The following is a 22898-nucleotide window of genomic DNA, read 5'->3' as shown; positions in this document are numbered from 1 at the left end:
GGCCTGCTGTAAGTGTCCACTAGGTAGCCATCAGGTCAGGAAATGGACTAAGTTTAATGGAAACCATGTGTGTCTGACTGTACCACTGCATATTAGAAAATATTGTGTATATTTCCCCACACTCAACATTTCTATGGTTTGTTCAAAATAAAACTTGAAATTCAATTAAATTTAGTGCAGTTTTAAGGTGGGCCCCATTTCCTTTTTCAATCAGCTTGCAAGAGATGACATGCCATAGATACCAAAGCTATGACATAATGAGTATTGTCAAGCAAGTGAACAGGTGGATTCTGGCACAAGCAGGTGCCTGTAGGTATTTTTTTTCATCTGTTTAGTAGTTTCCCCTTTGAGTACTGCATTATCTGATCTCGCACATACCTCATCTCCAGTCAGTTTTGCATGTGTGCAAGCCATGCCACACTTTTCAGAAGATGTGTCCTCTGGAGTCATTTTGGGCCACCTCCCCCGAACTCAGGAAATATCCACGGTGCAGGAGATTCTAACACTGTGCTACCCCCACAGCAGCTCCAGGTTCAGGGGGTGTTAAAGGTCTGGTAATGGGGCAGAATGGAGGAAGGGAATGTGCAGGAAAGAGGAAGAAAAGGGTGGATCAAAGTTAAGTAGGAAGAAGCATTGCCAAGGGAGGACTGCACATCAGAGATAAGCCCCCACAGAGGTTACTGAAGCAGAAGTGAAATGTAGGGCAGCTCTAACAAATACTAAGGGTTGCTCTGGCCCTTGGCTTCTCCTGAATAAGGGAGGTCCAAGCTATCTTCACTCTAGTGGCTGTGCCAGACTTGAGCTAGTGCAGGGGTGAATCTGCCCCACAGTCTCGGTGGACTTCTTTTCACTTCAGAGTTAATTAGGGCTCTCACTCAAATGTCACCCCAACCCAAGTCCCATCCACACACAAAAACCTCTTGTTCGACTGGTAGTGATGGTCTTTTACAGCTGAGCAGGCTGGCCTGTCATTGGCTATAGATTAAGGCCATGTCTACACTACAGAGTTAAGTCGACTTAAGTTATGTTGACGATCATAAGTCGCTTTAATAACATCGGTTGAGCACATCCACACATCACTCCTTTTGTCAGCGGACTGTGTCCACAGTTGTTGCTTTTGCATCAACAGAGAGAGCATTGCATTGTGGGTAGCTATCCCACTGGGCAACTTGCAACCCTCTGCCGCTGGGAGCTAGGGGAATGGATTGCGGTGCATCATGGGACATGCTCGCCATCCCATGATGCAGTTCTTTCTGTCCCATGAGTCCATGGGTTTCTGACTTCATTTTGCACTGTTTTTGAACAGCCCCTGTAAACTGTGCACCCACCATTCCTGCCTGACAGCATGGATCCTGGGCTGCTGTCCATGGTGGTGGTGAGACTTATGAACACAACACAACTGGTCCTGCAGTATTTCAGGAGCTGTGAGACAGAGAGTGAATCAGTGATGCCAGAGCTGTTGTTTGCCATGGATATAAATAATTCAAGATTGCTCCTGGCATTCACACAGCAGCTTGCCACGGTGGACTGTCGGTACTGGGCTTGGGAAACAAGCACTGAGTGATGGGATCACATCATGATGCATGTATGGGACGATGAGCAGTGGCTGCAGAACTTTTAAATGCACAAATTCACCTTCCTGGAACTGTACGTGGAGCTCACTGCAACACTGCAGAGCAAGGACACCAGAACGAGAGCTGCCCTCACTATGGTGAGTGGTGATCGCTGTGTGGAAGCTGACAACTCCAGGCTGCTACTGGTCAGTCGCAAATCAATGTAGAGTTGGAAAGTCCACTGTGAGGGTTGCTGTGATGCAAGTGTGCAGGGCCATTAATTACCTCCTGTTATGAAGGGACTGTGATTCTCAGTAACGGGCAGGAAATAATTGAGCTTTTTGAGTTTCATAAAATATTTGCCCCCATAATTCAATCCATTACATTTGAATAACATTTTTTTTCATTAAAAAAATATGTTCAAATAGGAACAAATACTATGCAAAAAATGTAAGGTTCTTACTGAAAGTAATTCTTACCCAAAGTAATTCTTACCCTCCTTCTAGAGCTAGCAGGGAATAAAGTAAAAACCAAAGCAAACTGCATCTCCTACCAAAGCTCACATTTTACCAGAGATAAGACATAGCTCAACCCTTAAAATTCTGAGTTCTGTTCTAAATTCTAATCTGTGAACTACTTCGTCCTTATCAGCAGTCTCTTTTTATAAACATAGGCCCTATGCAAGAATATGTGAACGTGTGTGTGTAGTCCATTGTACTCAACAGGACTATTCATATGCTTAAAGATAAGCACATGCATAAATCCTTGAAGGATTAGGGCTTCAGACTGTAAGCTCTTCGGGCAAGGGAATGGCTCTTTCTCTCTGTTTGTACAAAGCATAGCACAATGGGCCTTGATCCTATCTGAGTGAGACCTTGGGGCTCTACCCTAAAAATAATTGGAACCCCCATCACATTTATTACTACTGATGGTGAAATACTGCAGAAGAAAAGTGTTCTAACATTTGTTCAAATCTTAAATGGCTGTTCAGCTTGAACCCATTCATACCCCTTTTATTCCCTGTTTGCAAACAGGTTTTTGTTTGTCTGAATGAGGAATGAATGGCTCTTCTTAATCCAAATACCTGTATCTGTAGGCAAACAATGGAAATTGCATATGAACAGCATATTTATATATATTATTAATCATTTTCCTGTTTAAAAAGTGTTAGTCAACCAATCAGGGAACAGAAAAAATACCCTGGGACTTAGGTGACCAAAAATGCAAAATAAGTAGCAAATAGTGAATATTCAAATTGAACAGTTTGTGATCATCCCCTAGACTCAACATTTTGTCCAAACTATTTAGCTAATACTTATATATAGCTAATATAATCACAGAAATTAGGATTGATTTTCAAATGATTTGCTAACAGAAAAAGGCTAAAATCCATTATATTGAGAGAAGCACAGCGTAAACCTCTAAAAAAGTAAGCACTTATTTTTGTAGTCTGTGAACAACTGTCTGTTAAAATCTAATGGATCTATGCAACGGCATCTTCTTGTAATGTTCAAACACATTCTGTGGGGTAAAGTCTGTTATCTACTACTTTCATGGAAGCCACTGCCTTAGAAGGTAAGGCCCTGAAGATATTTACTAACAGAAAATAACTCCCACTCTCATCTCATTTTATCTCCTTATCTCTCTTGGTTATTTAAATTCAGTTTTTCATTGTTATACCAGGCAGGAATTATTAAAATGCAAAAAGTCTTCAGCCAAGGTTCCAGGCAGCAAAGACAAGATTGCTTGAAAGTATCTTTCTTAAATCCAGTGCAGAGTTTCACTGAAAGATAATGATTTCATGTCACATAAGAGAGAAAAGTTGAGTTTTACAACGTCATGTGGGGCTTTTATCATTATGCTTGCTGCATATCCTAATCTTTTCGGGCATTTTAAACTGCATTATTGTGAGACTCTGCTCAGAGCACCGAGAATGGTAAACCACTGCGTTATCGCTCTGCAACAGCAAAGGAGAGCTCTGCTGGAGCTTAAACTGCATGTCATCTCCCTAACACACCAGTTTGTCTGCCTCACCAGCAAACTCTATGCAGCTCTGCCAGTCTTAACCTTGCACTGCAGGTAACATTCAGTGAACCCTACTTCCCGAGTTCCCTTGGGACGTCTCTCTGCAGTGCCCAGTACCTCTCGCTGGACAGTTACAGAAATGATTAAGTTCGCTGCCTCCAAAGAGACATTGTCCACACCATCCTGTTGGCTTGCTGAGGACAAGCTGTACCTTAAACACAGCACTGAGATAGTATATAGTAAAACTAAGAATATGTTTATTAATAAAGAACAGAGATTTGCAAGATACTAAGCGGAGATAACAGAAACCGAAAATGGTTACAAATAAAACAAAATAAAACACGTCCTACTGTTCCTAGTAAGTTACAATCTTTGGCTAAGCAGCTTTGTTACCTGAATCAAGCTACCTGCAGCTCCAGCCCTTCCGGTAGGAGGATCCAATGTTCACAGAATCAGAGGGTGATGTCCCCTCTGTCCCCTAAGTGATGGGCAAGAAGAACGTCTCTGTGCTCCTCTTACATTCCCAAAGTCCTTTCTTTTTGCATCAAGAGCCAGGAAGACCTCCCAGTGGGGAGGTCCCCTGGTGTGCTCACTGGGTGTTTCCTCTACTGCTTGTGAGTTTGATAGCTTTGTTTACTTTATATATAAATATTCTTTCATTGTCCGCTGTCCGTAATGAAGCCAGGCAGACAAATCCACATTCCTTTGTCTAAAGCATGTTTGTTTATTGATTGCCTCCAAAACATGTAATAAGAATATATTCCAGCACATATATAACTCTTCATACACAACCCGTGCATACATCAGAGAACTATAGTCATGACCAGAGTGTCACCATTTTTTTATATGATACTTCACAAGACATTGCTTGGCTAAATATACTGACAACAGTGTGACTGTGCCCTTCGTCAGTTGTCATAATCGGGCTCTTAGGGTCACAGTTATGTACTCTCATTAGATATTCCAGAGAAAGACAATTAATCCCTTTTCCACCAGGCAGGGTTTACCTAGCATATGGTGAGCATGCTCTTTTGGCCACGGTGGTGACTTTATGGTTCATCTGCTTACTAGTATGGAACTAATGCCATCAATTAGCAGTGTTTTCTTGCTCCACCTCTCATTAGAATATTTATACAATGCATGCTACTCTGCCTCAAAGAATACTTTCAGCATACAGTATAGCGTACAAAGTGCTCTAATGAACCGGCTTCCCCTCCCAGCAGTCTCAGCCAGGCCTGATTCTCTCTTGCCCTGCACCTGGTGTAGTCATTTACACAGTGCAAAGCAAAGTGTAAATCACTACCTTTTGGGTTTGCTAGCACCATATGCCCACTTTCAACTCACTGACCATTGGCATAAATGGCTACACAGGGCAAGAGAGAAGCAGGCCCAGAAACTCTAGCAGCAGAGTGACCCGAAGAATCATACTAGGGTACTTACTAGTTAGGCCTTGAGCCAAAGCCTATTGAAATCAGTGATTCAGAGAGAACAGTGCTGCCTACTGCCTCACAGGCATTATTGTTCCTGTAGCAGATGGATTTCCCCTTCAAGTGAGTGCTAGCTAGGCCACAGACCCTGATTACTTTAAGAGATCCAGTATTATCACAGCCCAGTATGGTGAAGCTGAAGACAGCATCTTATATGTAAGTTTGGAAGGATTAGATTTTTATCGGTAAATGTTGATTTCATTGTACACCCACAAAATGATGAAAAAGTATTTCCTTTGATAATAATCAAAATAGACAAGCAAAAAGAGAAGAATTCTACTTGAGTACCTACTAGAGTTTGATTTAAGGATATTTACTTTGTGTGTTTTGACAGGTGGTGTTGACAGTTTGTGTTTTAACAATTATAAAGCTTACCTTCTTGGAATCTCAGCATCTATTGTCATTAAATAATTAATCTGTCCCCTCCTCCCCCAATTTCCCACAACTGTGAAAATTTAAATAAATTTAAAAATGCTTTAAAGATATACTGATATTATTCATTAAAATTATAAATACGTAAAAAACAAATTTTGCTAAGCCTACTTATATGTTTAGCTTCACTGCAGACATTTTTTTCAAAGTCAGAATTTATTTCCCCTTTATGCTGCCTGATACTTTATCACACTTGTAGCAAGAGCCTAAACATTAGTAGGTAACCTTTGTATCATCATCAAAATCATCAAAAGACAGTGTAATAGAGCTGGTTGAAAAATGAGAACAGAATTTCCACATAAAATTTCAAATATTTGAATTTGTTTCCATTTTGTAGGGTTCATGTAATTCCCCCCTAATACTTTTAGAAAAAAAATTGAATTTTGAAATTTCCCAGTCCCCTCCTTTTTTTTTTTAATTATTTTTTAAATTTTTGCTAGTGAGTATGATTAAAATAAATAGTGTCCAAGGTGAATTTTTTGTTTGTTTTGTTTTTTTCTTTTTCCAGTCTAACTTTCCAAACCTTCTCCAGCTTTGGAAAACTTATAGAATAGCAAAAAGGAAACATAATCTGTAACTCTGCTAAAACTTCTTCAACTTTTGAAAATTCACAGAATGGCAAAGTTAATGTTTCACTTTTCCTTTTGTTGCTCCATAGCTTTTTAAACAATAGGGCACTGATCCTGAAAATACACATGAGAGTAATTTTATAACTACAAGTAGTCAGACTGAAATCAATAAAACTAATTGCAGTAGTAAATGTAAGCACCTGTTTATGTGTATGAAGGATTGAGGCTCTAGAAATTATTCACTCTATTGCATTCAGTGGGAAAAGATAGGGAGGCAGGAGGGGAAAGGGCAAAAACAGGGAAAAATCAGATATTTTAAATTTTCAAAATTGTAATGTTTTTGTAAACCAAACCAAACCAAACCAAACCAAAATTTTAAAATGTAAATTGAAAATGAAATGAAAATTTGTTTAATTTCATTCAGTAATCCCTTGTAGAAAAAAATAATTTAAAATGACATTTTTCTGTGAAAAATGTCATTTTCAACAAAACCACATTTTTCGTTTGGAAAGCTTTTCTGTTGAAAAATTACAGACAGGTCTACACTGTAATATATAGTGACAGTGTGAAATTCTAAGTTCAGCTGATAAAATAAGTTGGCCACTAAAAGCACTCAGAGTTGGATATGTAGTCTTTGTCTGAAAAGATGGTAAGCAAAATTGACTCATTGTTTCCTTCAGCCTTACTTACAACTGAATTTAGGCTTTAGGATAATAAGAACCTAGGTGGGATTTAAAAAAAAAAAAAAGATTAAGAATTAGATTGCTTCCACATCTCTGGGAGTCCACCGATGTTCCAAATACATTTACACTGTCTGAAAACAGTGCTTCATCTTTCATCAGTTAAGTACTGAAACATTTCAGAACATATGTTACCAACACCTGGGGCAGAATTGAAGACAGACAGCTTAAATAACATAGTTTAGGTCTCCTAAACTCAGCATTTCATGGGAGCTGAAAAATCAAGCCTAAAACTATTAAAAAATCTCTCCATCCTTCCATCTTCAGGTTTCATTCCTTTTTATATATAAGAAATTCCATAGAATTATTTCTTACCACTTTATACTCTTGTTTTCACAAAAATGAAAAAAATATGACTTTTTCAATAGGCTGAATATTTCAATTCTGATCAACCCCTCCAGACATTTTCCTTTGTGCCTGATCCTGCTAATGCTTACTGCATGAATAATCCTTATAAATGAAACCAATGATGCTGCTTATGTGATTAAAGATTTGTAGGATCAGGCTCCATAAAAATAAGGGCATCATGGAAAAATGAATATGGCATTTTGCCAGTAATTTCTTGTACTCCTGTTGAGTCTCTGACCTTCATCTGGTGAATCCTTAAATGACACTGAATTCTCCAATATACAAGTTTAAACACCTACAATATTAGAGGTTATTGGATCTATCTATCTATCTATCATCTATCTATCATCTATCTTATACAAACAAATACACATGCAAAGTATTTCACTTTGGAAGGAAAAAAGCAAATACACAGCTACAAAATGAGGAATAACTAGCTAGGTATGATGCTGTTGTGAAAAAATCCAGTATCATTCTGGGGTATATTAACGTGAATGTCATATGTAAGATATTGGAGGCAATTGTCCCACTCTATGTGGCGCTGGTGAAGTCTCAGTTGGAGTACTGTGTCCAATTCTGGGTTCCACAATTTAGGAAAGATGTGGATGAATTGGAAAGAATCAGAGGAAAGCAATAAAAATGATAAAAGGTTCAGAGAACTTGTGCTACAAGAAAAGGTTAAAAAACTGGATATGTTTAGCTTTGAGAAAAGGATACTGAGCGGGCATCTCATAACAGTCTTCAGATATGTTGAGGTCTGTTATAAAGAGGACAGTGATCAATTGTTCTCCATGTTCACTGAAGACAGGATATGAAGTAATAGGCTTAATATGCGGCAAAGGAGATTTACATTAGATTTTAGAAAGAAGTTTCTAACTATAAAGGTAGTTAAGTTATGGAATAGGCTTCCAAGGAAGGCTGTAGAATCCCCATCACTGGAGGTTTTTAAGAACAGGTTGGACAAATACCAATCAGAAATGGTCAAGGTTTACTTGGTCCAGCCTCAGTGCAGGGAGTTAACTTGGTGACCTCTTGAGGTTCCTTCTAGTTCTATATTCCTCTGATTCTATAGTTCTTCACTTCCTGTCCTAAATTGTACAGCAAATGGTGCTGGTTGACATACCTTATGAGCAACTGAATTTTCAGTGGGGATTTAAATGATCCCTGAGCATAGTCTCCATGGCCCTGACTCCGCAAGGTGCTTAAGCACATACCTAACTTTAAGTGTGGAAGTAGAATCATAGTATCATAGAAGATTATGGTTGGAAGGGAATGCAGGAGGTCATCTAGTCCAACCCCCTGCTTAAAGCAGGACCTACCCCAATTACATCATCCCAGCCAGGGCTTTGTCAAGCCGGGTCTTAAAAACCTCTAAGGATGGAGATTCCACCACCACCCTAGGTAACCCATTCCAGTGCTTCACCACCCTCCTAGTGAAAAAGTTTTTCCTAATTTCTAACCTAGACCTCAGCCACTGCAACTTGAAACCATTGCTCCTTGTTCTGTCATCTGCCATGAGAACAGCCTAGCACCATTTTTCCTGGAACCCACCTTCAGGTAGTTGAAGGCGGCTATCAAATCCCCCCTCACTCTTCTCTTCTGCAAACTAAACAAGTCCAGTTCTCTCAACCTCTCCTCCTAAGTCATGTGCTCCAGCCCCCTAATTATTTTTATTGCATTTTTGTGCTGGACTCTTTCTAATTTGTCCACTTCCTTTCTGTAGCGGGGGGCCCAAAACTAGACACAATACTCCAAGCGTGGCCTCACCAGTGCCGAATAGAGGGGAATAATAACTTCCCCCAATCTTCTGGCAATGCTCCTACCAATGCAGCCCAATATGCTGTTAACCTTCTTGGCAATAAGGACACACTGTTGACTCATATCTAGCTTCTTGTCCACTGTAACCCCTTTTCTGCAGAACTGCTGCCTAGCCAGTCGGTCCTCAGTCTGTAGCAGTGCATGGGAGTGTTTCATCCTAAGTGCAGGACTCTGCTCTTCTCCTTGTTGAACCTCATCAGATTTCTTTTGGCCCAATTCTCCAATTTGTCTAGGTCACTCTGTATACTATCTCTACACTCCAGCTTATCTACCACTCCCCCCAGCATGGTGTCATCTGCAAACTTACTGAGGGTGCAATCCATTACATTCTCCAGAAGATGTTGAACAAAACTGGCCCCAGGATCAACCCCTGGGTCACATCACCTGTTACCGGCTGCCAACTAGATAATGAGCCATTGATCACTACCTGTTGAGACCGATGTTCCAGCCAGCTTTCTATCCACCTTATAGTCCATTCATCCAACCTATTCTTCTTTAACTTGCTGATAAGAATACTGTGGGAGACCGTATCAAAAGCTTTTCTAAAGCCAGGATATAGCACGTCTACCACTTTCCCCACATCCACAGAGTCAATCATCTCATCATAGAAGGCAATCAGGTTGGTCAGGCATGACTTGCTCTTGGTGAATCTATGTTGTCTGTTCCTGATCACCTTCCTCTCTTCCAAGTGCCTCAAAATTGATTCCTTGAGGATCTGCTCCATGATTTTTCCAGAGACTGAGGTGAGGCTGACCAATCTGTAGTTCCCAAGATCTTTCTTCTTCTCTTTTTGAAGATGAGCACCATATTTGCCTTTTTCCAGTTGTCCAGGACCTCCCCAATCACCACAAGTTTTCAAAAATAAGGGCCAGTGTCTCTGCAATAACATCAGCCAACTCTTTCAGCACCCTCAATGTATTGTATCTGGCCCCATGGACTTGTGTGTGTCTAATCTTTCTAAATAGTCCTGAACCTGTTCCTTCAGCACTGAGGGATGTTCACCTCCTCCCCATTCTGTGCTGCCCAGTGCAGTAGTCTGGAAGCTGACCTTGACTGTGAAGACAGAGGCAAAAAAAGCATTGAGCTTTTTACACATCATCTGTCACTAGGTTGCCTCCCCCATTCAGTAAAAGGGGCCCATACTTTCCCTGGCCTTCTTCTTGTTGCTAGCATACCTGTAGAAAACCCTTCTTGTTACCCTTCATGTCCCTTGCTAGCTGCAACTCCAATTGCGCTTTGGCCTTCCTGATTTTGTTCGTGCAAGTTCGAGCAGTATTTTTATAATCCTCCCTAGTCATCTGACCAAGCTTCCACTTCTTATAAGCTTCCTTTTTGTGTTTTGTGTTTGTGTTGTCCTTTTTGTGCTCACTGAAGATTTCTTTGTTAAGCCAAGCTGGTCACCTGCCATATTTGCGTTTCTTTCGCTTCATGGTGGCTGGCTCCCACTACCTGTTTACAGCCCTGCCCTTTGGCCTATCTTCAGCCCCGAGGGTGTTTACCAAGTGCATGGCAGTAGTGGCAGCCCACCTAAGACAAAAGGGTGTGCAGATTTCTTCTTACTTGGATGATTGGTTGATCAGGGGCAGGTCCAGGTCCCAAGTGCAGGACAGCGTGACCCTCACTTGCTCCATGTGCCACAGGCTGGGGCTACTCATAAACAAACAAAAGTCCAGTGCAACAAATAGAGTTCATTGGGGCTACCCTGGACACTTCCCAGGCCAGAGCCTTCCTGCCTCAGCCACATTTTGAGGCGATGGTTTCTATCATCTCCCAGCTGCACCAATGCCCCACGACAACAGCCAGGCACTGCCTACAGCTGTTAGGTCACATGGTGGCCTGCACGTACGTAGTGAGACTTGCTCGCCTGAGACTCAGACTGCTTCAGGCTTGGTTAGCCTCGGTATATGTTCCGAACAGACCCCCACTGGACTGGGTAGTCACAGTGACCCCGTCCATCCTAGCCTCCCTAGATTGGTGGCGGACTCCCCGGGCAGTGCTGAAGGGAGTTTCGTTTGAGGAACTGGTCCCATCGGTCACACTAATTTCCGACGCTTTGGTCGTAGGTTGGAGGGCTCATATCAGTGCCAGTCTAGGAACTCAGGGGGTCTGGTCAAGGGAGGAGAGGCACCTGCACATCAATGTGAAGGAGCTGAGGGTCATCCGCCTAGCATGCAAGGTGTTCCTCTGATTCCTGACAGGCACAGTGGTGCAGGTGCTGACGGACAACACTGCAGCCATGTTTTACATAAAGAGGCAGGGGGGAGCACGCTTCTCAGCGCTCTGCGAGGAAGCTATCCATCGGTGGGACTTTGTCGTGAGGCACGATTTCCACCTGAGGGCCTCTCACCTTCTGGGAGTGAGGAATGACGAGGTGGATTGACTCAGCAGGTTGTTTCTGGTCGGTACACTCAGACATGGCATGTATGGTCTTCCGGAAGTGGGGTGTTTCCCAAGTGGACCTGTTCGTGTTATCCTGGAATAGCAAGTGTCCACGGTTCTGCTCTCTCCAGGGTCAAGAGACCAGGTCAATTTCAGATGCGTTCCTCATGGATTGGAAGGGGAGCCTCATGTATGTGTTCCCGCTCATTCTGCTCCTACTCAAGGTCCAGCTGAAAAGAGGGACAGAGCAGATGTCATACTGATCGCTCCAGCCTGGTCGAGACAGCACTGGTTCAGCATGCTGCTGAACCTTTCGATCGCCCCACCACTGGAGATGTGTTCCATTCTTCGAGATGTGTTGCTCATGTCCATTCCACAACCCACTCCCCGTCCCTGCTGCCAGAGTTGGCAGAAGGAAAGGACTGAAGGGGCGTAGGGCCGCAGTGCCTCATATACCGCAGCATGTGCACGGGGCTCCAGGGATCTCACCACTGGGGCTGCATCCTCAATATGTTTTATTTAAAGTAGTGATTCATTTTTAAAGACTGTTTTGTTATATTGTCAGCACCCGATTGTTGCAATACTCTGCTCCAACAGTTTTCAAAACCAAACAGGAGACCAGTTCCTGCTGATGAAACTTAGCTGAAAAATGCAGAAACAGAGTAGACAACAGTGTCTCCCAAATCAAAAAAAAAAATATTTGTTATGACAGTGAGTCCTTGCCATAGTTCCTGAAGAAGTTTGCTAAGGTCCCAGTGTTAGCATCCTAATCAAGAGAGGAACCTATTTATATGACTTTTGGAAGACATATCTCTACCACATAATCAACTTTTCCATGCAAAATTGGCAGATGTGGGGTAAGGCTGCATGCAGGAACTGAACTGACTGCATAAGCCTCAACTGTGATAAATGCATATGCATATGATCCCATTAAATCCCTCTCTACTGCTTTGGTTTTCTTCTGTGTTGAATAAGTATCATTGTTACTAAAGGAGTGCCACAGCCAAAGACTGTATCAGCAGTTGAAAAAAGCCCAAAACAAACAGCCATGGCCCTAGAAAGGGAAACTAGCAATGTCAATGAGCTTATTGGGACTTCTCTTTTTTGATAAAACAACTTTTAGAATAGAGATTATAAAATTATAATGTCCAATTGTCAAATTGCTCTAACTACCATAGTTGGGGAACTTTTTCAATAAATTTTTGTTCACTTCAGTTAATTTCATTGATCATTTCATTGTTGTTGAGTTTTTGTTTTATTTTGTTTTGTTTTAGTAACAGCATTTTAAAGGGAGAAATTGAAACTATGTAAGTGACATTTTGGAATCGGGCAACCCCGAGTTTCATAGCTGCTAACCATTTTTTATTTCTGTCATATGGACATGGGAGACTGACAGGGATCAAAGATTTTATTAATAATGACATACACACACACAAACACACATTTCATCAGCTGTTGGCATCACGGGTAGAGGTGGGAAATATTAGAAGCTACTTCAACCCTGTGCAAAATTTAATTCATCCCTCAAGCCAACCCTGATCCTTTTTTTCACAGTAAAACACAAGAAATTAGTGGTTCTCTGTAGAATGGAGGTAGAGAGAGATTCCATGTTTTCACATTATCAAGATACACTCAGAGTTTTATCATGCAGAACCTTGAGTACAAAAGTGGGTATAAAGATTATGTATTGAGATAGATTCTAGAGGCTCTAGCTAGGATCAGGATCCCATTGTGCTAGGTGCTGTACTGACATAGGTCTTGATCCTTCAATTGACTTCATGTGAACATACCCCCTGACACTTATGTAGATTCCTGTTGACTTAAAATAGCTCAGTATGAGTACAGGGGTAAACCCACATGCAGCCAAATGCTGGACTGGGATCATAGAAGAGAAGACAGTTCCTGCCCCAAAGATCTGAAAATCTAAAAAGACAAGACAGACACACAGAAATAGACAAACAACAGATAAGCAACTTGGCAATGATACAGAATGGCTAAGTTCCCAGGTGTCCTCACTTTCTCTCTCTCATAACAATCACCAATCTCCTCTGCTCCCACTTCTGTCCAGCTACTATGGCAGACCTCTTTGCTCACTCCAAGTTCCCTTTCCATCCTTGCCTTCATGGTACATTTTCAGTCTAAGTCAAGGAAAGGAGGACGGAGTTTACATGGTCTCCCGCTTCTTACAACTCTAGCCAGGCCAGGAACCAGTTGATACATGCAGTCTGTAGCCAGAGAATGTAGCTGGCATGACTGATATGCAAGGAGGCAAACATTAGGAACTACTAGGTTGTGAAGGAAGCTGGCCCTACTCTAATTTTCCTCTTCCTGCTATGGCTCACACCCTAGGAGCTCCCCTCCCCAACAAACAATAGCCAAAGCCTCAGGTACAGAAGGCAGGGAAGAACTTGTGCTCTTCTGTCTTCTCCTCCACCTGCATTTTACTCCACACGGCAGTCACTTGAGTCCATCCTCATGCTTCATGATGCTGCTAGCCCTCAAGAGATCGGGTGCTAGGTGGATGGGAACAGTAGAGCTGAACACTCCGGGAGGCAGCTGTGTAGCATCAGTGAGGAGAAGGAGAGGGAAGAACTTGAGAGCTCCATCAGGAATCTTTGCAGGGCTGACATAGCTCATGTGGAATAGGATGAAGAACTTTTTCTGTTTCAGTTAAAATGTTTTAAATTGACCTGTCCTTGACTCATTTAAAAAATGTTCTTTGTTGCAAGTCTTTGACCAAAATAACTAACTGTCAAAATACTCTGAGAAATTCAGCTGGCCTACGAAGAGCGATGACCAGATTTTCATCACTGATCAATACCCATGAATTTGGCAGTTTCACGGTGGCCACTTCATTTAGGTGCCTAAATGGAAGCCAAGATCTTTGAAAATCAGGCTTATAGTGTGTGGAGAATAAATTCACTCATTAAAGTGTGAAGAACAGGGATTTTAGTCTTTCTCAAGCGCAACTTTCAACACCATCTTAACTATGGAGCTGCTAGGGCAACTCCATCATTTCAAAAGCTCCAAGGATGAAATCCTGGCTCTACTGAAGACAATGGTAAGACTTTCATTGACTACAATAGAGCCAGGATTTCACCTCCAATATTTAAAGTGAACTGCTGGTTTGAGGGAGGAAAAATGCCTTGGTTATAGCAGCTGCTAGAGCAACTGGAATGATTTCTGTTCTTGCCGTTACCAATGTCGACATTGCAATGAGCACCATCTGTCTCTTGGCCTTTTTCTCTATCAGGCAGGAAGGACTGTCTAGGCCACAATTTGTTTCATTAACATACTTTGACTCAGGAGTCAAACTAAGAATTCAGCATCAAAAAAATCTGTTTTGTTGTAGTGAATGAAAATGTCACCGCAAGTGAAACAAATCATGGGGAAAATATCTTAGTTTTCTTATCTTAGTTTCAATATCTCACATGTAACTGAATAGGCAGAGGCTTCTCCGGAAAAGATTTTAAAACTACCTTATGTATTCCTTGATAAGTTTCTCTAGAAGTAGGGCCCACAGGAGGAAAGAAAGTCCACTGGAAATTCCAGGGTGAACTTCATGGAGTTTCCTTCCCATCATGGGTGCAGCCGTATGACTGAGCCTCCAAACAACCAATCAGATTAGTGAATTTCCCCACATGTAGGTTGGGTGCCCCCTTTCCTCTTACTCTTTCCCATCCTCTTTTCTCCTGATAGCCACCCCTGCCTCTATCACTATCACATGCAAACAAACTACTCCTTTAGGGCTCATCCCTTCCCTCTCCTGTCCGCCTTCCGCTCATGTAATATAGTAGGGATAAAAATCTATTCTGTATAGATACAAGAGCAAACTGTGGCCCAGACTTACACCCCCCCGGATCTCTGTCATGCTGCTTCCCAAGATCACTGTACTGGTCCCTCATGCTTGAGTGAGGAGGGAGGCCACTCTGCCTCACTACTGCAGGCAACCATAGTCAGGCTCACTGACTCTGTGGGCTGGGGCAGAGCAACAAGCAGTCTATAGTTCAGACTGGAGCAACAAGCAGTCTATAGCTCGCAGCCTCTTGGCTCGGGCAAACAGCAATCAACACTCTGGGGCTCTGGCTCTATGCTTCTGGGTGGGGCAGGGCAAGAAACAGCCTTTACTGGCAGAGACTGATCTTTCCAGGAAAACAGATGAGGCATATATATTCTCCAGGGTTCAAAGTTGGTGAGTCCATGGCTGGGTAATGAGAATGAGTAAAAGAACGAAATGTGAATAGTAGATAATTAAATGACAGCATTAGTAGTTCTGTTGCATTCACCTGCCACAATGACAGAGCTCACTATACAGTCTACTCTCTCTTTGTGGGAAACAAAAGAGGACCATAACATTATTGTTGAGCTGAATCTTGAAGTCCTTGCTCCATTTTTATGTAGATATTACTCAAGCAAAACTCTCATTAAACTCAGCCTTTACATTAGCTGATAAGGTGGGAATTCTGGATGAATTAAATCTGTGAAAAACCGAACTTCAGTGAGAACTCCAGGGCTTGAAATAAAACAATAATAAATAATAATAATGGTTAACTAATGCCTAGTTTACACTGGCAATGGAGGTCGAAGTAACGTCACTTACGTCGATCTCCGAAAGCCTGCATCTACACTGGCACAGCAGTTCCGTCGACTTAAATCGCAGCAAAAGTTGACGTAATAAAACCATCTCCGCGAGTGGCGTAGCGCCTAATTCAAATTAATTGGGTCGATTTTGTGTCAGTGTAGACAGAGCGTAACGTAATTCGATGTTAATGGCCTCCGGGAGTTATCCCACAATGTTGTGACCACTCTGGACATTCGCGCTCTGCTGTTATGTGGTCACGCTACCCGGAAATGGCTCCTCCCCTCATGAATTTTCATTTCCTGTGCAGCCAGCGTGGAGAGAGCTTTGTCGCTGTACTCCTCATGGCTACTGAAAGGCCCAAATGTGCTCCAGCATGAAGTCGACCAGTGGTCTTAGATCTCATCGATCTGTGGGGCAAGGAGTCCGTTCTCAGCTCAGTCTCAGCTCAGAGCCGAGTCTCAGCTCAGAGCCAGCAAAAGGAATTTAGATGTTTACGGGAAGATATCCCATGGCATGCTGGAGAAGGGACACAACAGGGATGCGCAGGAGTGCCACGTGAAGATCAAGGAGCTGCGTCAGTCATATCAGAAAGCCAGGGAAGCTAACAGCCGTTCTGGCTCCTCGCCAAAAACATGCCACTTCTATGATGAGGTCCATGCAGTTCTCAGTGGCGACCCCACCATGGTGCCGCCACACAGCATCGATACCTCTGCTAGATCACAGTCCATGGACAATGATGAGGACTCCGTGGACGAGGAAGAGGAGGCTCAGGAGAGCAGAGTGTAGGAGAACGGGGTGTCCTTTCTCCCAGACAGTCAGGACCTATTCCTGACCCCAGAGTAGTCCAGCAGCACACAGGACAGCAATAATGATCCCGGGGAAGGCACATCTGGTGAGTTTTTTTTCTTCTTAGCAGTTCAGTCCTTTTAAATGGGGGCGGGGGAGGGGCAGGAAGGGGATTTCAGGCGTTTAGCGGACATTACTGGGGGGTTACCCCCAGAACAGATTATTTATGTGATGAGATATGCTCCGATAATCATCAGTTGATATCTCATGGAAACTTTCATGTAGGCAATCTGTTATCATTCGCAAAAGGTTTCGGGGGAAGGCTGCCTTGTTCCTTCCTCCCCAGTAGGATACTTTGCCGCGCCACGCTGCAATCAAGGGAGCTGGCATCATGGCGGAACACAGCATAGCAGCATAAGGGCCAGGCTGTTACCCTGCTGTGTGCAGAAAATCTTCCCTTTCCTCGTGTGTTACCCCCAGGAAACTGATATCGCTCATGGTCATCTAGGGAAGACCATGCATGCTTAAAATATCCGAGCTATACAGCAGATGCTCTGTGCCTCAGTATTCCCCATTGTAGTGTCCTACCAAGTCACTTAAATTATGTTTATTTGGTTTCAGAAGAGACTATAAACCCCCGCGCACTGTCCACAGATCCACTTGCTTACCATCTCTGTAACAGCACAGCGAGCCGACCCTTCTGGGATGTTAGGAATGGAATGAGGGTCTGGGTTTGCCCTGTGCACTGCATGGGGACTATTGTATACATTGTTGCAGTTGTATCATTTTCTTCCATCTGCTAACAATGGCAACCTTGTGAATTTCTTTTTGGTCTGTAGACACCTCGGCCTTGGCCCAACCCTCAAGAAATGCTGTGGAAAGACCATCACAGATTAGAAAGAGGGAAAAAAAACCCAAGAGATGACATGTTTGGCGAGTTCATGAATGCCTCCGCGGCTGCAGAGACAGAGCTCCAAGCACGGCGGTTGACCTTGTCCCAGAATATGGACGTGGAGAGTCGCATAGAAATGCAGAAGCATGATCGCAGTTCCATGCAGGAGATGCTGCGAATCATGCGTGACCAGGCAGACATGCTCCGGTGGCTTGTGGAACTTCAGGAGGAGTGGAGGCTGGACAGAGTCCCACTGCAACCCCTCCATAATGCTCCTCCACCTACGGCTTTGCTACCCTGCCCCTCCCTGACCCCCAAGAGGTTTCAGAGGAGAATGGCCAGGCTGTAATATGTGACAGCTGGCCTGCAAGTAATCACGCTACCCCTTGAGACTGTGAATGAACACTTCCCTCCTACCCCCATGACTTGAATGTTCATAAATAAAAGTTTACATCATTTCAACATGTTTCTTTATTAAATCATATCTTGTTTCGGAGGGATTTGGAGGGTACATATATCGATTGGGGGGATGCTTACCAAAGGCAAACAACATACAGGAACAGAAATCAGTCCTGCATCTCATTGCAGAACCTGGTTTTCAAAGCTTCCCTAATGCAAAGCGTTCCACGGTTAGCTCTCAGCCTACTGCTGGCATCTGGCTGCTCATAATTGGCAGCCAGTCTTTCTGCCTCCACAGCCCAACCCTGGGGGAACCTCTCCCCATTTGCTTCACACACATGAAGAACACAGCACGCAGATATCACAGAAGGGAGGTTCTTTTCACTCATGTCCAGCCTAGTGAGGAGACTACTCCATCTGGCCTTTAAACACCAAAAGGCACATTCTACAACCATTCTGCAAGTGGTTACCCTGTTATTAAAACACTCCCTGTCGCTGTCAAGGTGCCCGATGTACGGCTTCATTAGCCAAGGGAGCAAGGGGTAAGCAGGATCCCACAGGATTACTACTGGCATTTCCACACCCCCGATGTGAATTTTTTGGTCAAGGAAGAAAATGCCCGCCTGCATATTAGAGAACAGCCCCAAATTACAAAATACGTGGCGTCATGCACCTTCCCAGACCACCCCACATAGATGTCGGTGAAATGACCCCAATGATCCACAAGGCCCTGCAGGACCATGGAAAAGTACCCCTTGTGGTTTATGTACTCGGTTGCTAGGTGGGCAGGCGCTAAGATAGGGATATGCGTCCCATCAATGGCTCCCCCGCAGTTTGGGAACCCCCATCGCGGCAGACCTGTCCATTATGTCCTGCACATTTCCCAAAGTCACTAGCCTTCGTAGCAAAAGTCTATTGATGGCCCTGCACACTTGAATCACGGCAGCACCCACTGTAGATTTACCGACTCCGAATGGATTCCCAACTGAGCGGTTACAGTCAGGATTGCCAGCTTCCAAAGAGTGATGGTGACTCTCTTCTCCACCATCAGAGCTTGTCTCAAGTGAGTATTCATGCACTTCAGGGACTGGGCCAGCTCCGAGCAAAGTTCAAGGAAAGTGGCCTTTTGCATACGAAAGTTTTGCAGCCACTCGTCATCATCCCATAGCTGCATAACGATGCAGTCCCACCAGTCTGTGCATGTTTCCCGGGACCAGAACCAGTGCTCCACGGACTGCAGATGATGCGTTACAGCCTGCAGCAAGCGGGAATTGTTCTGCTCGATGGCTTGTAGCAGGGCAGCCTCGGTGGCATCGCTGTTGTCTGTGCTTCGGCTTCTTGCTCTACTTCGAAAATACTCAAGGATAAGCCGCGATGTATTTGAGATGCTCACGATAATAGTGCAGAGATGAGCTGGCTCCATGTCTCCGCAGCAATGGCGAGTGCGCGGCGTAAACAAACGGTGCGAAAATCGGTTTCCTGTTTGTTTGGGGGAAGAAGGGAGGGGGAAGGAGCGTTGCATCATGGGACAATGACACTCATCCCAACAGTCACCACGGCTAGTTGCATTGTGGGATAGCAACCTACAGTACATTGCTTTGAATGTCTACACAAGCGTGGTGAGTGTGGATGCACGAGACCGGTGCAAACAGTGTAGTGTGTACATGCGCCAGCGACTTTTAAAAATCAGAGGGTAAAAGTCAACTTTAAGTAAGTTGACTTCACTCTGTAGTGTAGACATGGCCTAACACAACTATGCCTGATGTTTACAGTTGTCACACTGGTTAGATGCGGGGGGAGAGGGGGGCATTTGTCATATTGGTTAACATCAGTGTGTCAAAATCATAATAATTCATGTGAGATATGCCATGTCAAGTACTGTTAGAGAGGTTATAATGTGCAAAGTCAGATAACAATACTTATGTTCGTGTTATATCTGTAATGGAAGTTATGGACATATTTGATGTACCTGTATTTCAAATTGTGCTAGCTGGGATACACCCCAGACGGAGAATCGGCAGGACAATAGCCCGCTTAATGGCCCATCAAAACCTTTACAGAAGCAAAGAGCCCAGGAAGGAGCTAAAGGCATACCTGAAGAGTTACCAGGATTGGCCCATGTGACTCTGGACTCCATTTTAGCTCCTGTTAGTTTCCACAGGCCGCATGGCCAGAGACAGAGCGTATATAGGATCAAACCACAGAAATCATTTTGTCTTTGTTCCTGTCCAGCTGCAGACACACACCTACCTCTGGATCAATTCACTTTGCAACTGAACCAAAGGACTTAAACCCATCCAGGTACTGGATGTGTACCAGAGGAACTTGTACAAGCCTGCAACTCCACAATTCTACTTGAAATCTGATGTATATGGACTTTCAATCATTTGTATGTATCTGATTTGCTTTGACTCTTTAACATTTCTCTTATGGTTTATTTCTTTCTTTTTACAATAAACCTTTAGTTTTAGTTACTAACTAAAGATTGGCTGGCAGCGTGGTATTTTAGGTAAGATCCAAACTTATATTGAACTGGTACTGTGGCTGACCCTTTGGGGTCACAGGAAATCTATTTAGTAAAGAGCATAGAGTTTAAATAACTGGTCTCTTTACTGGACCTAGTGCTGATTTGGGAGCCAGAAGCTGAAATACAGTAAAGGGGGCTGTGTGTATTTGTGTACTGGCTTCTGTGAGGATTCAGAAGTGCAGTTTGTGGCTGGTTGGGAAGTCTGGCTTCAGTGCCACCCACCAGCACTGGGAGAATCTGCTCTCCGTTTGCAGCCTGCCCTGATCTTGGCATTTTCAGGTGGCTGCCCTGGGCATGGATGGGCCACAACAGTTTTCCCAGGCGTGGGGCAAAAATGTATATTCTCAAAATCAATTTGATTCATCTCATTGTCTACAAGACAAACCAAAATTTTAATAACAGGGCTTCAGTCAATGAATATCGTCTCTGGAATACATTAGCTTTGTAAAGTGGCAGGCCTTCGCCACATTCGAATAGCTATTTAACCACACCCCGTCTTCTAATCTCTGAGTCTCTTTCTAATATGAATTATAAATTCCACAACCCCCTTTAGATCTAATCAGTGTTGTTTTATGTATCCTGAAATAACAACCTGAACACTCAGATAAGAAATGTTGCTCTTAAATGCACCTTTGTTGAATCTTTATCACTGTTCAGGGCAGGGGATGACTCAGAGGAGATAGGAATCAGAGCCCCCATGGGCTCAGATAGGTGTGGAATGGAAGAAAGAGAAGTTACTGTTGTTATATCTTGTTCTATCACATGTTCTTTCCTTTTGATAGTGGAAACACTGGGTACCAGTTTCATATTATGTATTTTCTCCTCTTAGTTTTTAAGATGTGGGGTAAGGTTCTGGTGAAGATGGATTAAATTAGTGCTGGTACAACATTTCTCCCTGGCTGCAGCTGATCTTTCACATACTTTGGTTTCCTTTCATCTCCCACATAGTCCGTCATACTTTCCCTCCACTATTTCCTACTCATGTTCTCTGCCGCTCAACCGCAAAACAAAAATTGTTATGAAGCTGCTTTGCCATAATTATATGGCTTGGGGATTTATAACCTAATCCAATTTAAACATATCAGTCTCCATTTTGAGCTGCATTCCTTCTAACCATTTACACTGTTCCTTGCAAAAGTGAATAAAAGTCCAGTCTCTCTTACCAGCCCTCCTGTGTGTCACATGGTTCTTACATGGGGTCAGAAGGAAGCTACATCTTTTCCAAAAAAACAGAGCAAGTGAAGCTATTTGAATTCCTTTATTCTGGAAGAGAATAAGGCAGAGAATTGGAAGCTTTAAAACTATATCAAAATACTCGCGATTGTACTGTATGAAACAAACTGCTTCAGCAGACAGAGCACCTGGGTGACTCAGTAGGTACTCTTAATCTCCAACCACGATTCTTTAATTAAAAGGCCATCATAAATACACTTATACAATTACTCATTGTTTCTCATAGGTTAATTGCTAAGATGGCCTTGTGGTTCAAACAACATTGTCAGATGTATTTAATATGTTGATTGTGCATTTTTTATCTAGAGATCAGATTGAACTGCAACATTTTGATCTGGATTTCAAATACCCCAAATATGTGTAGTATTTGCATTCAAGGTTTTGGCTCTGCCAGTTTTAGACAAAGAGGACAGACACAGAATTTGTCTGGCTCCAAAGAATGACTCTGGCTTCCAAAGGTTATGAGTGTTCAGTTCTGGGATTTTAATTCAGTTGTATCCCTAAATTTATGATCACTCTTATGTTCTGCTCTCCAGAAACATTTTTTTTTTTTTGCTTATTATGACATGATTAGTAAAAATGGCACCTGGTAAAAGAGAATTTTAATAATGTAATACAGTAAAAAATGAAACATGTCTTGCCTGGTAGAACTTTGACAAGAATTATTAGAGGTCTTTTATTAAGATTGCCTGACAATATCCAGAATTAGCACTTATATTCAGTTATTTATAACTGAAACTTCAAGCATTTGGGGTGAAATGTTACATACTGGATGTCTGTCTCAAGTGTCATTATTCTGGGAAATTTCAGCCAAAACAGTTCAGCTATTTCTGAAAATGAGGCTAGGGAAACCTACTTTGCTTTCCCCATGATAAAAAATTCTAGTGACTTTTTTTGAGGTGCTCACACCACCTCCCCCTGCCATGCTTTGTAATAGGGACTAGCAATTTGGTGGCGGTGGGGGTAGACAGCCTTTGTGTCAGGGATGTGCCTTTTGCCATCACTGTGAAAATCTGCCCAAATCTGGCTAACCTATAAACCTTTGAAAAATCACAGTGTGCACATGTTCAATAGACTTCTTAAATTTTAGCAGCTAAAATCTCTGATGATGTCATCAGGACTGAGCAA

At 43.0% G+C, this 22898-nt stretch overlaps 1 long non-coding RNA gene across 1 annotated transcript in view; it reads right to left on the bottom strand.

Moving 5' to 3' along the window:
- Positions 1-427: 427 nt before the first annotated feature.
- Positions 428-22898, bottom strand: part of LOC137151453 (uncharacterized) — a 99713-nt gene continuing 77242 nt past the window's right edge. Inside the window, exons 3-4 of the long non-coding RNA XR_010919269.1 lie at positions 21701-21800; positions 428-551 (exon numbers count right to left, since the gene is read on the bottom strand). This is a non-coding gene — a long non-coding RNA (uncharacterized lncRNA). The remainder of the gene's footprint in view (positions 552-21700; positions 21801-22898) is intronic.

The sequence above is a fragment of the Emydura macquarii genome, unplaced genomic scaffold (genome assembly GCF_026122565.2).
Source record: "Emydura macquarii macquarii isolate MOO-44397 ecotype Brisbane River unplaced genomic scaffold, CSIRO-AGI_Emac_v2 contig_1070, whole genome shotgun sequence".
NCBI lineage: Eukaryota > Metazoa > Chordata > Testudines > Chelidae > Emydura > Emydura macquarii.
The sequence above is the reverse complement of the archived record's forward strand: the minus strand, read 5'-3'. Positions and strand labels throughout refer to the sequence as shown.